At 43.8% G+C, this 12,721-nt stretch overlaps 1 long non-coding RNA gene across 1 annotated transcript in view; it reads right to left on the minus strand.

Moving 5' to 3' along the window:
• LOC144806057 (uncharacterized) overlaps positions 1-12,721 on the minus strand; it is a 131,785-nt gene that overhangs the window by 90,399 nt on the left and 28,665 nt on the right. Inside the window, exon 2 of the long non-coding RNA XR_013605676.1 lies at positions 3,204-3,254. This is a non-coding gene — a long non-coding RNA (uncharacterized LOC144806057). The remainder of the gene's footprint in view (positions 1-3,203; positions 3,255-12,721) is intronic.

Consider the following 12,721-nt stretch of genomic DNA (forward strand, 5'->3'; position numbering starts at 1 on the left):
TCAGGAGGTGCTTGGAATTCAGAGTAGGGCTCTCGCACCGTGGGACGCGCGCGGGAGTGCGCTTGGCGAAGCTTGAGACAAGGGCGGGGCCGTCAGAGGCCAGAGGAGGCTGGGCTGGGCCTGCTCTATAACCCCTAATCCCTGGGACCCGTATTTAAGGTACTGTGGCTATGTCCTCCAGATTGCTAAACCTTTTAAATTGTCCTTTCTTTTATTGGCACCCAGTTGGCACAGTGTGTATCACAATTGACTCTGGACTGAGAACACTGAAGAACGTTGTATGTGTAGATTCCTCTGCTTACCCTGCTGGTCTTAGATAATACTTTCTAGCACTGGTTCACTTACTAAGTATTCGTGTAGTTCCGTATAGAGCACCGTAGTGGTGCTTTCAAGAGGAACCTCTTGCGGCCACCTAAAGTTTAAACCTAATAACTAATGCGAGAGTCTAATCTTAAAAATATTTCAGAATGGGGAGAAGAGCATGCGTTGAGAAGAAACAGGCCCCGGTCTTGTCCAAACCAAATAGTAAACCTACCTCTATTGACAGGATGCTAGAAAAGGCTCTAGGAGCCGTGGCAACTGAAATAGAGCGGACCGAGAGACGACTGTCCCTGACCCCAAACGCAGAAATTGCACTGACTGACCCGAGTATCTTACAAATCTCAGGGGCTTTTATAACTGACCTCTCCAGTGACCAAACACCAATAATAGAAGTAGTTATCCCTGAGCCACCCAGGGCTATAACTCCAAACCAACCGTACAGAAAAGGCAAACCTAAACCTAAGGCGAAAGCACCTGCAAGAAGGAAGAAGCCCCAGGGTGTTACTTCTGATAATGGGAAACTTGGGATGGGGAACCCAGAAGAGAGCATGGAAACCATAAGTGATCAGCCAGTGTGGGTTACAAAGTTGGTGGTGGATCTACAGATCCAAATGAGGGATATAGTTAAGGATGAACTTAGATCCTTACAAGAGAGTGTTGACGGGCTGTCTGTACTTTTTAATGATTGGATAAGTACAAGGTGGGGTGCCCATGCTATTGCTGGACCTGAATACGGGTTACGAGTGCAGACCACTATAAGCAATGCGTTGGTTAATCCTAGCCTCAAACCTAATGAACATGCCCTGCCTCTAAAACCAAATGGGAGATCCGCACATCGGAGGCCATTAGAGATAGCCCTGCAAGGCCCACACCGGTTACCTCTAACCAAGCTAATTGCCCACCCCCATTGTATAAATCCACAGGGCTACAACAATCAAACAATAGGCAGGCTGCGGGAGGCGCCTCTACAAACATAGAAGCCGCCAACCACTTTTTACCCCCTCCAGTTATAAATCCATCACCCGCATCAACTCCGTATGTCCTCATTCTTGCAGGTATCCCTGAACTAAGAAGGGATCAATCTGAATCTCACCAAGAATTAAAGAACAAATGTGTTCACTGGCTTGAAAACCATAATATTTTATTTATGAGGATGTGGAAGAGATCCTAACCACACGCAAGGTGGGATGGAAAGGCAGACGATATAAGGATGTACATGGAGATTGCATAATAATTAATTTTAGAAATCCGTCGATGACCCCAAAAAATGTTAGCTAGAGAGGATGGGAGATAAATGGGTGGTATTCAAGTACTCCCTTTGGGTTATTTCTACCCCCCAACAGGCCCTACCATGACATCAGACATTCAGAGCGGGGCTGGGGAAATGACCCCAATAACCGTGAGTTGACTCATCAGCACTGGCAAAAGCAACCTATTTTTAACATTTCCACTGTAAATAGATTTAGCTGCTTGGATGGAGTAGACTGGCTAAAGGAAAACCCCTCTATCATTAAGGTACACATTTATCCACCCCAAACAAAAACCCAGATCCAGGTTAGTGATATAGGACCATGTATCCCACGCAGGGAGGGCCCAACCTCTGGGAGCATGAGAGGCTCCCCTGGTTGCACCCACAAAGGCGGTGGCTCGGTCCGGAGGGATAATCCTCAATTTTGTTTACCCGTGGGGTCAAATTTCAAGGATGAAAGTGGAAAGACAGAGGCCGTATGGCAAGCACCCCACCTAGCGCCTGATACACCGAATCCCGCTAATTGTACAAAAGCAAGGGGCCTATCATGGACCATCGCAGGTCTGAATAATAAGATAGATGATCCTAACTGGGGCTCTTTTATTAGTCAATTCGAGATGTGCATGTTTCAGGAAACATGGGCTAGAGGGGAGTTCCCCAAGTTGTGTTTTGCCACCTTTAGTATCCCCGCAACATCTGGGGGTAAAGGGAGACCATCAGGAGGCCTTAGAACATGGGTGGGAGTTCATCTAGGATGCACGGCCAAGCATATCGACACAGGATCGAATGATATACTATGTGTTATACTCCAGTTTCCCTTAAAGATTTCCGTTGTTCTTTTAAATGTATATTCTAGACCTACGGTTCTGGGAAAGGAGTCAATTACATTGGAAGAACTAACTACGTTCTTAGGTACCATTATTGAAAATCATATGATGATCTTACATGGGGATTTCAATTGCCAGTTCGAGCCACTAGAGGGAATGCTCCTGGACAGCCTATATGACGAGGATAATTTTTGGGCAATCCCGGAGACTAGATAATTCAGATGAACTATTTCAACAACAAAAGAGCAACTAACGGTTAAATCACTATGTGTAAGTGAAAAAAACAAAACAAACAAATCATTATGAAATTGAGAGACAACCTATTCGTAATGAAAAATGGTACTATTTGTAAAAAGAACCCTCACTCATCCTAGTGATGACATGCTTCATCATGGGGTTCCCACGGGGGAAACCGAATATCTCCCCCGTGTGCTACAACGCCTGCGAATGCAGCGGAGCAGGTTGGTAGTGAAATAAGTACTATGTGCTCAGTGATTATGGGTGAAAAGTTAAAAGTAATCAACAATACCTCAAAAAACTTTATTCGTAGGTCTGCTGGTCACATTAAAAACAGGTGAGGAGACTGTTATATTTGTTGTAATAATCACTGTCTCCTACAAAAATAATAAGGTCAACATGTTTCTGCTGTCAAAAAAAGCCATTTATGGCGCTGCTTTCATCAGGACCATAAGTGTGTAATCCCCCGGGGGTCCGTACACGCTAAGGCACGTCCACACCGTGAAGATATTTATGTGAAAAACAAGAAAAAATTCATTGAGGTTTTCTCTTTAGGTAAAAAGACTTACGGTTTTGTACTGTGTCGTCATGTACTCGCGGTAAATCAACCGGAGCCCAACCTGAAATAACATACAAACGTAAAACATCATTCATTACATGTTTGTTTAGCATCAATAATTCATTTTGCTAACATCATTATGGTTGTCTCCATGTTTCAACATCTGTGCTGTATCTGTAACCTTATAAGAACAATGTCTTGGGAGGTATTCAGATTATTAGGCAATTCTTAATATCACCACTCCCCCTGTCTATGGGTTCCGAAACTCAACCAAACTTTGGTCATGTTAGGAATTGTGCCTTATTCTCAACTTGAGAAAAGACATTATTTTAAAATAAAAAAAACAAGAAATACATTCCCTCAAGCTACCCCTGTTATTAAATGAAAGTCATTGTATGTTAGACCACACAATCGAATATTAAAATCTCTTGAAGAATACTACACTATAACGCTAAAGTATGGTCATTAGCAGAAGTCTCTACTCACATCAAGTCTGATCAGAGGTATGCCCCTTAGAGAAACAGCGCGGCTCAGTCTTCACGCTGCGTGTCCACTGCAAAATGATATGAAAACAGGACCCGTTTTTTACAGACAGCAGGCTCCGACTGTGGCCTCATTTCTTAAGAAATAAACCTTTGAAACCCACTACCAGACTCCAAACACTTACTTCAACCACAGCGACTCGCCGCCGTCCACCTATTTTGGAAAACGCCGTTCTCTGAACATCACGTCCACCGGCTTGCGCATGATGTTATGAGTATTGCGCACGTCACCACGCACAAAGCGAAACGCGGCTTAGTCAGCTGACTGTTGATGTGTGTTGGTGCGGCGGGCAACATAAAGAGTGGACTAAGCACCCACCGTTCCGACTACAAGGGGATTTCCATGATATTTAAAATTATTGATAATATTTTCGTATGGATGTTATTCTGCAAATTACGATTTCCATACTTCTATGTATATAAATCTGTAAATAAACTGATGGTCCTGTTCTTTCTCTCATTCAGCCTCACGAGACTTCACGCTCCTGATTGAGATTGCAAGGCAGGTTGCAGTTGAGACATCAAAGAGAGGCAACACAAAGAGTGGACTAGCCACCCACCATTCCGACTACATGGGAATTTCATTTAGTCATCATTCATAGAAATACTGAAATTTTTTTTTACATCGATGTTATTTTGCAATTTATGACTTTCAAAATTCTATGTATATGCACCTATAAATAAACAGATGGTTTTATTCTTTATCTCATTCTGTTTTCAGAGACTTCTCGTTCCTGATTGGGACTACCAAGCAGGTTATAATTGAGACAACAAAGAAAATTACAATTCCTCGTATCTCATAGAACGTAGAGCTTTCATCAGTATATTATAGTGCACTTAACGATAGTTCCTACTGTGATTTTCATCGTGTGTTGGTTACTAATTCATGTCTATGATCTCATGTACCTTTCAGGAAAAAGGAATCTTTGATCATTCAGCATTTGGAATTCCGAATTTAGAGACATGCGTCATAATTGTTATCCTGGGCCAGCCTCAGCGTCTCATTACAGTGTTCCAGGGGATGTCATCATTCAGCCCGGATACATGGCTAGACAAGCGATGTATCCATCTCTGTTCTTTCTCAAACAGACTCGACTCTGTTCCATGATCCAGGTGCTCCAACACAGGCCAATGGATATCTGTAGGGGAGTGTTTATGCTCTTTAAAATGTGTGGTCAATTTAGTGTTGTCTTTGCCACATCTTATATTGCTACGGTGTTCACCAATCCGGAGCTTAACCATCCTCTTGGTCATCCCTACGTATCTCGATCCGCAAGGGCATGTTATTAAATACACGACATTGCACGTATTGCAGTTCGTGTGTTGTCGTTGATGCCAAGTTTTTCCTGGTTCCAGAGTGAGTACTTTGGATGCGGATGTGAGGGAACAGACACTACATTCTCCGCATTCAGATGAACTGCCTTGTCTTGCATCACTCCCTAAGAGCTTGCAGTGGTAGAACTATGAATGAAACATTAAGTAGTTATACCTTCCATAGAAATAACTGTGGCTCTCTATTAGACTACATCCTAATTGACTCCAAATCCTGGGATAGGTTAATCGATTTTAGGGTGGTTCCATGCCTAGATAGTGACCATCATGCTCTGGTGCTTGAACTAAAGGAGTTTAATCCTGGTAGCGTCCCTAATTCAGATTACCCTATTGATGGCAGATTGACACTTTCCAATTGTAGGCGACGAGTGCGATGGACCGATTTTAGTCAATCGCAAGATAAATTGATCACTGGTCCCAGTGCTCCAGACGGCATCCAACTCAACAACTCATAATGGAGCAGGTATAGATCCTGAGTTGGTCACAATAAACCATGCTAGTAACTCAGTTTATTATTATTATTATTCAACAAAGGAACCTCCGCTCTAGAGTGACACCTTGCCTCAAAATACCAAGATTCATGAAAAAAAAACATCAGTGGCACATCCTTCTCTGCTCAAGCAGCCAAAGAATGGAATTCTTTACCCCCAACATAAGATCCACCGACAACCACCATATCTTCAGAAAACTACTCCAGAATTGGCTCTTCCCCTCATAAGCACCATACGCAAACAGAAATATACGCTTTGTATATAAGCATTTATTTGTACTATAGATATGTACCTATATATGAGTATTGCTTTGTATAACATGTTGAAGAATTATGTTTGACAAAAAAAAGACATTTTTAAGTACAACACTTTGAAACAAGAGTTATTCTAATGCATCTTTAATCTACACATATTTACTTCCTTTATGCATCTATATACCTTCCATGTACTTGGATCTATATTACTTTTCTCCAATTAAAGCATATTCAAAGCACTACCCTATTTCTCACCCTAAGCCTCTATCAATATCTTTAATCTACACATACTTCTTCCTTTATGCATCTATACACTTTCCATGTACTTATGGATCTATATATGTATTACTTTCTTCTAATTCAGCAATATCCAATGCATTACCCTTTTTCTCACCCTATATCTGTATAAATGTATCCTCTACAGCCACTCTCTCAATCATCCCAAACCCCATACCACTATTATGATCACCAAAATAGTCCTTTCTAGACTCTTCCCTACACTACCCCTCCTTGCACCATCTGACACCTCTTTGCTATACCGATCCCCCAAAACAAGCCTTTCTAAACTCTTCGATCTGACTCTTCCCCTCCACATCCCTTTTTACTCATCCCAAGCCTCCTCCTACTGCAATGAACTCTAAAACAAACAAACAAAGCCTAAATCCGTCACTCTTCTATCCCTCCACTATCCATTTCAATCAAAATAACAGACTAACATGTCCAGTTCTCAAATTTTATATTTCACTATACCAATTCACCATCAATCCTCTATGAAACCTCCTGAAGATAGCTACAGGCATTGGCAATTTTGCTAGTGATTTTAAACCTGCTATTTTGCACATTTTAATACTGTACTCTTTGTTACCTGTTCCTGGCGTCCCTGTTCCGTCGCGGCTTGTGCCGTTTGAGCGGAGGGATTAACACCATCCCTATGAGCGACTCACTTCTTGGAGGGAGAAAGGTCAGCGCTCTAGGGCCATCCTATCACTGTTGCGGTCCCACCCACTTTTTCGTTATCTAGAAGTGCGCCGAGTGGACGCGCGCAGTTGAAACCTCCTGAAGACAGCTACAGGCATTGGCAATTTTGCTTGCGATTTTAAACCTGCTATTTTGCACATTTTAATACTGTACTGTTTGTTACCTGTTCCTTGCGTCCCTGTTCCGTCGCGGCTTGTGCCGTTTGAGCGGAGGGATTAACGCCATCCCTATGAGCGACTCACTTCCTGGAGGGAGAAAGGTCAGCGCTCTAGGGCCATCCTATCACTGTTGCGGTCCCGCCCACTTTTTCGTTATCTAGAGGTGCGCCGAGCGGACGCGCGCAGTTGAAACCTCCTGAAGACAGCTACAGGCATTGGCAATTTTGCTCGTGATTTTAAACCTGCTATTTTGCACATTTTAATACTGTACTGTTTGTTACCTGTTCCTGGAGTCCCTGTTCCGTCGCGGTTGTGCCGTTTGAGCGGAGGGATTAACACCATCCCTATGAGCGACTCACTTCCTGGAGGGAGAAAGGTCAGCGCTCTAGGGCCATCCTATCACTGTTGCGGTCCCGCCCACTTTTTCGTTATCTAGAAGTGCGCCGAGCGGACGCGCGCAGCGGCGCACCGGCAGCGCGCCAAAGGCAAGCCCATCTGCGCCCGTCCGCTCCCGGCCGACTCCAGACACCAGGTACCCTGCACCTTTTCTTCTTTTTTCTCTCCTCAGCCCTCAATCCACCTGGGCTGTTACCCACTATGGGTATCATCCGCTACACTAACCAGGAGCTCAACTCCTTGAATATAGGCAGGCTGTCCCATACTGCTTCCCATACCACTTCCCATAATGGCAGTACCAATAGTAGAGAAAGAAGAATTTTAGCAACAATAAAAAGCCCCACTCCACAGCCTCAGTTATCATGCATGTACTGTAATTCCAGATCGGTGCCTAAACATGCCGTGGAAATTTGGGCGCTCCTGGACTCACACTGCCCGATGCGTTATATATCACAGAAACCTGGTTACAGGAGTCCTCCTCACCAGATATCTCAGTAGCCTTACCTCCCCCTTATAAAATACACAGGCTTGACCGCCTAGGTAAGCAGGGCGGAGGAACGGTAATAATCTATAAACCTGATATCAAAATTCACATCAATGACTCCTATCTAGAACGCTGGGGTGAAATGTGTATTGCCTCCTTGACCATAGGAAACCAGGTGTCATGGAAAGTGGCCCTTATCTATAGACCCCCAGGTGCCAAAACTCATTTTGTGGAGAAGCTTGTCGAAGCAATCGCACCCTACGCCCTAGCAACAGATAACTTTCTATTGTTAGGAGACATAAATTATCATCTAGATCAAACCCATTGTGGTAAATAAATAATTAATTACCGGTACTATTTTTGAATACAGTGAATAAAACAGATAGCTCAATAAATAAGAGACAGGATTCGAGGTATCTTGAGTCTACAGGCTTTAATCAGGCATAAGGGAAGGGACAGGAACAGGACAGCCTGAAATAGAAAGCATGGGACGGCAGCTGCCAGGGAATGGCATGGGGAAGGATAAGGGGTAAGGGTAACTTTCAGTAACAGTACACAGTATATATATACTTAAACAATTACATTACATTCAATACAGTAGGCGTAGCAGTAGGCGTAACTCGTAGCAGTCGCGAAAGATAAGGACAAAATGGGTGTAACAAGAAGGCGTGTACAGGGCGTATACATAGACATGTGATGTAAACGTCACAGAGGTGTCATAAAAGGGGCGGAAACATGGAGGGGGCTACCTGAGCAGCTGGGACCTTTAACCTAGTGGTGCGCGCAAACAGGCAATGACGTGTTACCAGGGAGAACTGGGGGCTATGACTTCTGCGCTGGAAGAGGAGACTACAGTCTACAGTGTCAGAACGACATGTACCTAAAGCATATCTGGTATCTAGTGTTTGGAGTACATGTTGATAGAATCCAAAAGTTATCAGGGCAAAGGCTACTAGACACTAAGACTGGTGCGTGCATAATTCTACATGTATTGCGTGTGCTAGGAATATTCTATGAATATTAATACAGTATTTCTCTTACATGGAGACAGAAAGGCTAGACCATGGCTGAAACTGTTGATGCGATTCAGTAGCTTAGGAATGCAGAGAAGGAGGGCTGGACTGATAACTAGAAGCATAACATACTCTTGGCAGACTGGCAGGCAGAGCCAGGCCGAGCCGGGCACTGTGAGGCAGGAAGTAAGCGAAGGGTCAGGGATGCAGGTGGGGCCTGCATCGCTCCTCGGAGAGGGTTCAGGAGACTGGAGCTTGAATCTGATGTCCGGGCCCTTTTGAGGCCTAGAGACGGGGACAATTCAATGAATTAACGTGCACACTGTAAAATGTGGCAACGTAGGTTTTACATAGGCCTAATAGTCGTTGCTTTCACGAAGACTGGAAACTGGCATACTAGAGATGGACACAACTGTAATTGCGTCTTTAATCGATCATAGGGGGATACATGCATATCGATCATGCACATATAGCATAAGATGGGGAACACGTAGGCACATACAACATGGCAAAATTTACTTTTCCACATTCCCTCCTTGTGCCCTACGTTTCCATCAGGAAACATCAATATTCATGATACCATCTATCATTTCATATAGCATCATTTGCTCGTCTCGAATTGTCTTGGAACGGGATTTAGGACTAGAAATACAAGAGGTAGCACACATGCCGCAAATCGCAGGGCCACATTGTATACAGAGGCAGCAACTGAATATGATCATTACTGCAATACCTAGGAATGACAATACTTTCCATCCCCAGGCAGATATGATACTCCAGAGCCAACCGGACCATGTCCAGGTGCCTGGATTCTGGTGTAACTGATGGGCAATTTTATGGAGTCTGGTTATAGCTGAATAAACAGACGGCGCGTTATTAGGAATGAAAATGCAGCAACTAGATCTGATGACTCTGCAAGCTTCTCCTCTATCGGCCAATATGACGTCAAGAACGAGACGATTTTGGAGCACAACAAATCTCATAGCAGACTGCTCTTCAGTTAAATTACCTAGAGCGGAAGTAGTCTCATTCACTACTGCTTCAAGGGTTCTGGTTAACCTACGTATTAACTTACTATTCTGGATAGGTCCTATAAAGAAAAAGAAACCTTTATTGAAGTCTTGATACTGTTCTAGAGTAGTTTCAGTTTGATCGACAATTGGGGACTCGATCTCCCTTCTATGTCTGACGTGTACTAGATGTGTGTTTCTGTGATAATCAGATGGGGCTAGGAAAACTGGTGGCAGTAGGAAAGCAATGTAACATGTTCCATCCCAATCGAGGGGCAGACGAACATATGCGGTCTGACCACAAACAAAATTAGAATGACGTGAGGCTTTGAAAATAGATTTCCCACTGTCACTATACTCGACAGTAGTAGTACAATCACTATGTCCTACATGTGCGGAACCATTCTTTCTGACACATAATTCGCCTTTGACTGGTAGTACTGAAATAGCAGGCAAATCTGGGGTAGTATCGGACTGAACATTCAGGACCATGAAATTCGAGGAATAATTACCTAAATCATATACTTCATTTTCTAGATCTAACCCTGTTCTATGGGAAAGACCTTGCTTGTCTGGGAAACATGTTCGATTCAGAAGGGACGTATCAGTTGAGGATGACGTTAACGTGGACCATGCTCCACACGAACCATTATGTGAAAACGGATAAGGAAAGAGTGGCAGAACTCCCTTCGGTGTCTGGAAAGGGGGGAGTCGACCACACACCCAACAATTAGTGGCATTGCTGGTCTGGTGTGAATAGTGCAACATTCGGATAAATGTATTGTTACGCATAGCAAGACGATAGGATAGCTCGTGAGGAGGCAGATCACTAAAGGTGTGCTCTACTGTAGCATTAGAAAACATATGTACATGTGAAATTGGAAAACATAAATGTAAAGCATAACTTATGCATGTAACCATAAGACTCAAAAATAACAAGAAGAATAGAACGATAATACATCTTTTAGAGTTTTGACTAACTCTCTCACTATGTGGGTCTGTCTCATACATGTCAGGAACCTGTCTAACCGTTTCACCCGAGGGACTTAGACAATTAAACTGGCTGACTTATTTTACTAGACCGTAGCTTATCTTTATACTCCTGCTGCGGAGTTTTCTCTAACAGGGGAAGTTTGAATTCAGAGTCTGTTTTTGGGCAGTCCTTAGGAATAAGGCAGTCCTTAGGAATAAGGCAGTCCTTAATAAATGTCTTTTGTCGTAATCCATGGAATTTCTTGATATGACTGGTGTGGACCCATCCCTTCCGGCCCTCTAGCTTGACCGCGGTCCTTTTTGTCAATAACACCATTCGAGGCTCCTTCCAACGGGGCTCCAGCGGACTTGAACGATCAAAATTGCGTACCAGGACATATTCTCCCGGAACGACTTCATGCGGTTTCACCTCAGTGTTGTCTGGAAATGCAGCGGCAACCTGTGAACGACAAGAGTGTAGGGCAGACATCAAGGAAGCTAGGTAATCTGTCAGCATATTACTGGAAACATCTGTAATACTACGGGGTCTAGGTGTACCCCACATGTTTGGAGGACGGCCGAATACAACCTCATAAGGGGACAGACCTGATCTGGAATGTGCAACCATTCTCATGTAGAATACAGCGACTGGCATGGCAACTAACCAATCTACACCTTTTTCTCTACATACTTTAGCAATGCGGACTTTCAAAGTCTGATTATGTCTCTCTACGAGACCGGCTGCTTCAGGATGGCGTACACAATGGAACTTCCACTGGTACCCTAACAGAAGGGAAACATATTTCATGAGCTCAGATGAGAATGGCTGGCCGTTATCTGAATACACGACCCTAGGTAATCCATAGCGGGGAAAGAACTCACGAACCAACTGCCTGGCAGTGGTCGCAGCTGTGTAATCTGGGACTGGATATGCTTCTGTCCACCTGGACAAAGCGCATACAACTACGAGGACATACTTGAAACCTCGACATCGCTCCATCTGAATATAATCTATCTGGAGGACTTCAAAAGGGTGGTCAGGAGGTTGGAATCCACCTTGTTCCACCGGGACACTTTTACCTGGATTGAACTGACAACATATCATACAGGTACGGACTTTCTGCTTGGCTGCAGCTCGTAAATGCTTGTTGAACCAAAGGTTCTGAATACTGTCTAACATAGCTTTTTCTCCTAGATGTGCTGGACTATGTGCGGTATTAATAATGACTTGAACCATAGAGTCGGGGAGAAACCATGTGGCTTTTCCCTTCTTCAACCATCCTTGATCTGTCTGGACCCCTCCTTGTTCGGACCATTTCTTGATTTCTTCGGAAGTAGCATGTAACTGTATGTCTATGACATCTTGTGTAGGGTCCTTAACAGTCATACAAGTAGTCTGATCTGGAGTGAGTGTCTGTGTCGTGTTAACTGGAATGTCTGGAGTCTGAGCTGTAAGCTTGGCTGTTCGATCTGCTAGATCGTTACCTTGGGAAATGATGTCAGTGACTTTCGTATGTGCCTTGCACTTCATGATAGCAATAGCTGTCGGTAAATGTATTGCATCTAACAGAGCTTGAATGAGGAGACCATGCTGAATCTTGGTTCCATGAGAAGTCATGAAACCTCTCTCCTTCCAGAGCACTCCAAAGTCGTGTACGACTCCGAATGCATAACGTGAATCTGTGTATATGTTTACTTTCAGGTTCTTGGCACGTATGCAGGCTTGGGTCAGAGCGACTAGCTCTGCTGCTTGAGCAGACAGGGTGTCAATACGATGTGTTTCTATAACTTCGGTTTCAGTAGTCACTGCATACGCGGCTACTAGTTCTCCTGTACTTGTTCTCATACATGAACCATCCACATAAAGTGTCAGGTCGGGATCAGGTAATGCAATATCT

Source organism: Lissotriton helveticus, assembly GCF_964261635.1.
Source record: "Lissotriton helveticus chromosome 1_1 unlocalized genomic scaffold, aLisHel1.1 SUPER_1_unloc_42, whole genome shotgun sequence".
NCBI lineage: Eukaryota > Metazoa > Chordata > Amphibia > Caudata > Salamandridae > Lissotriton > Lissotriton helveticus.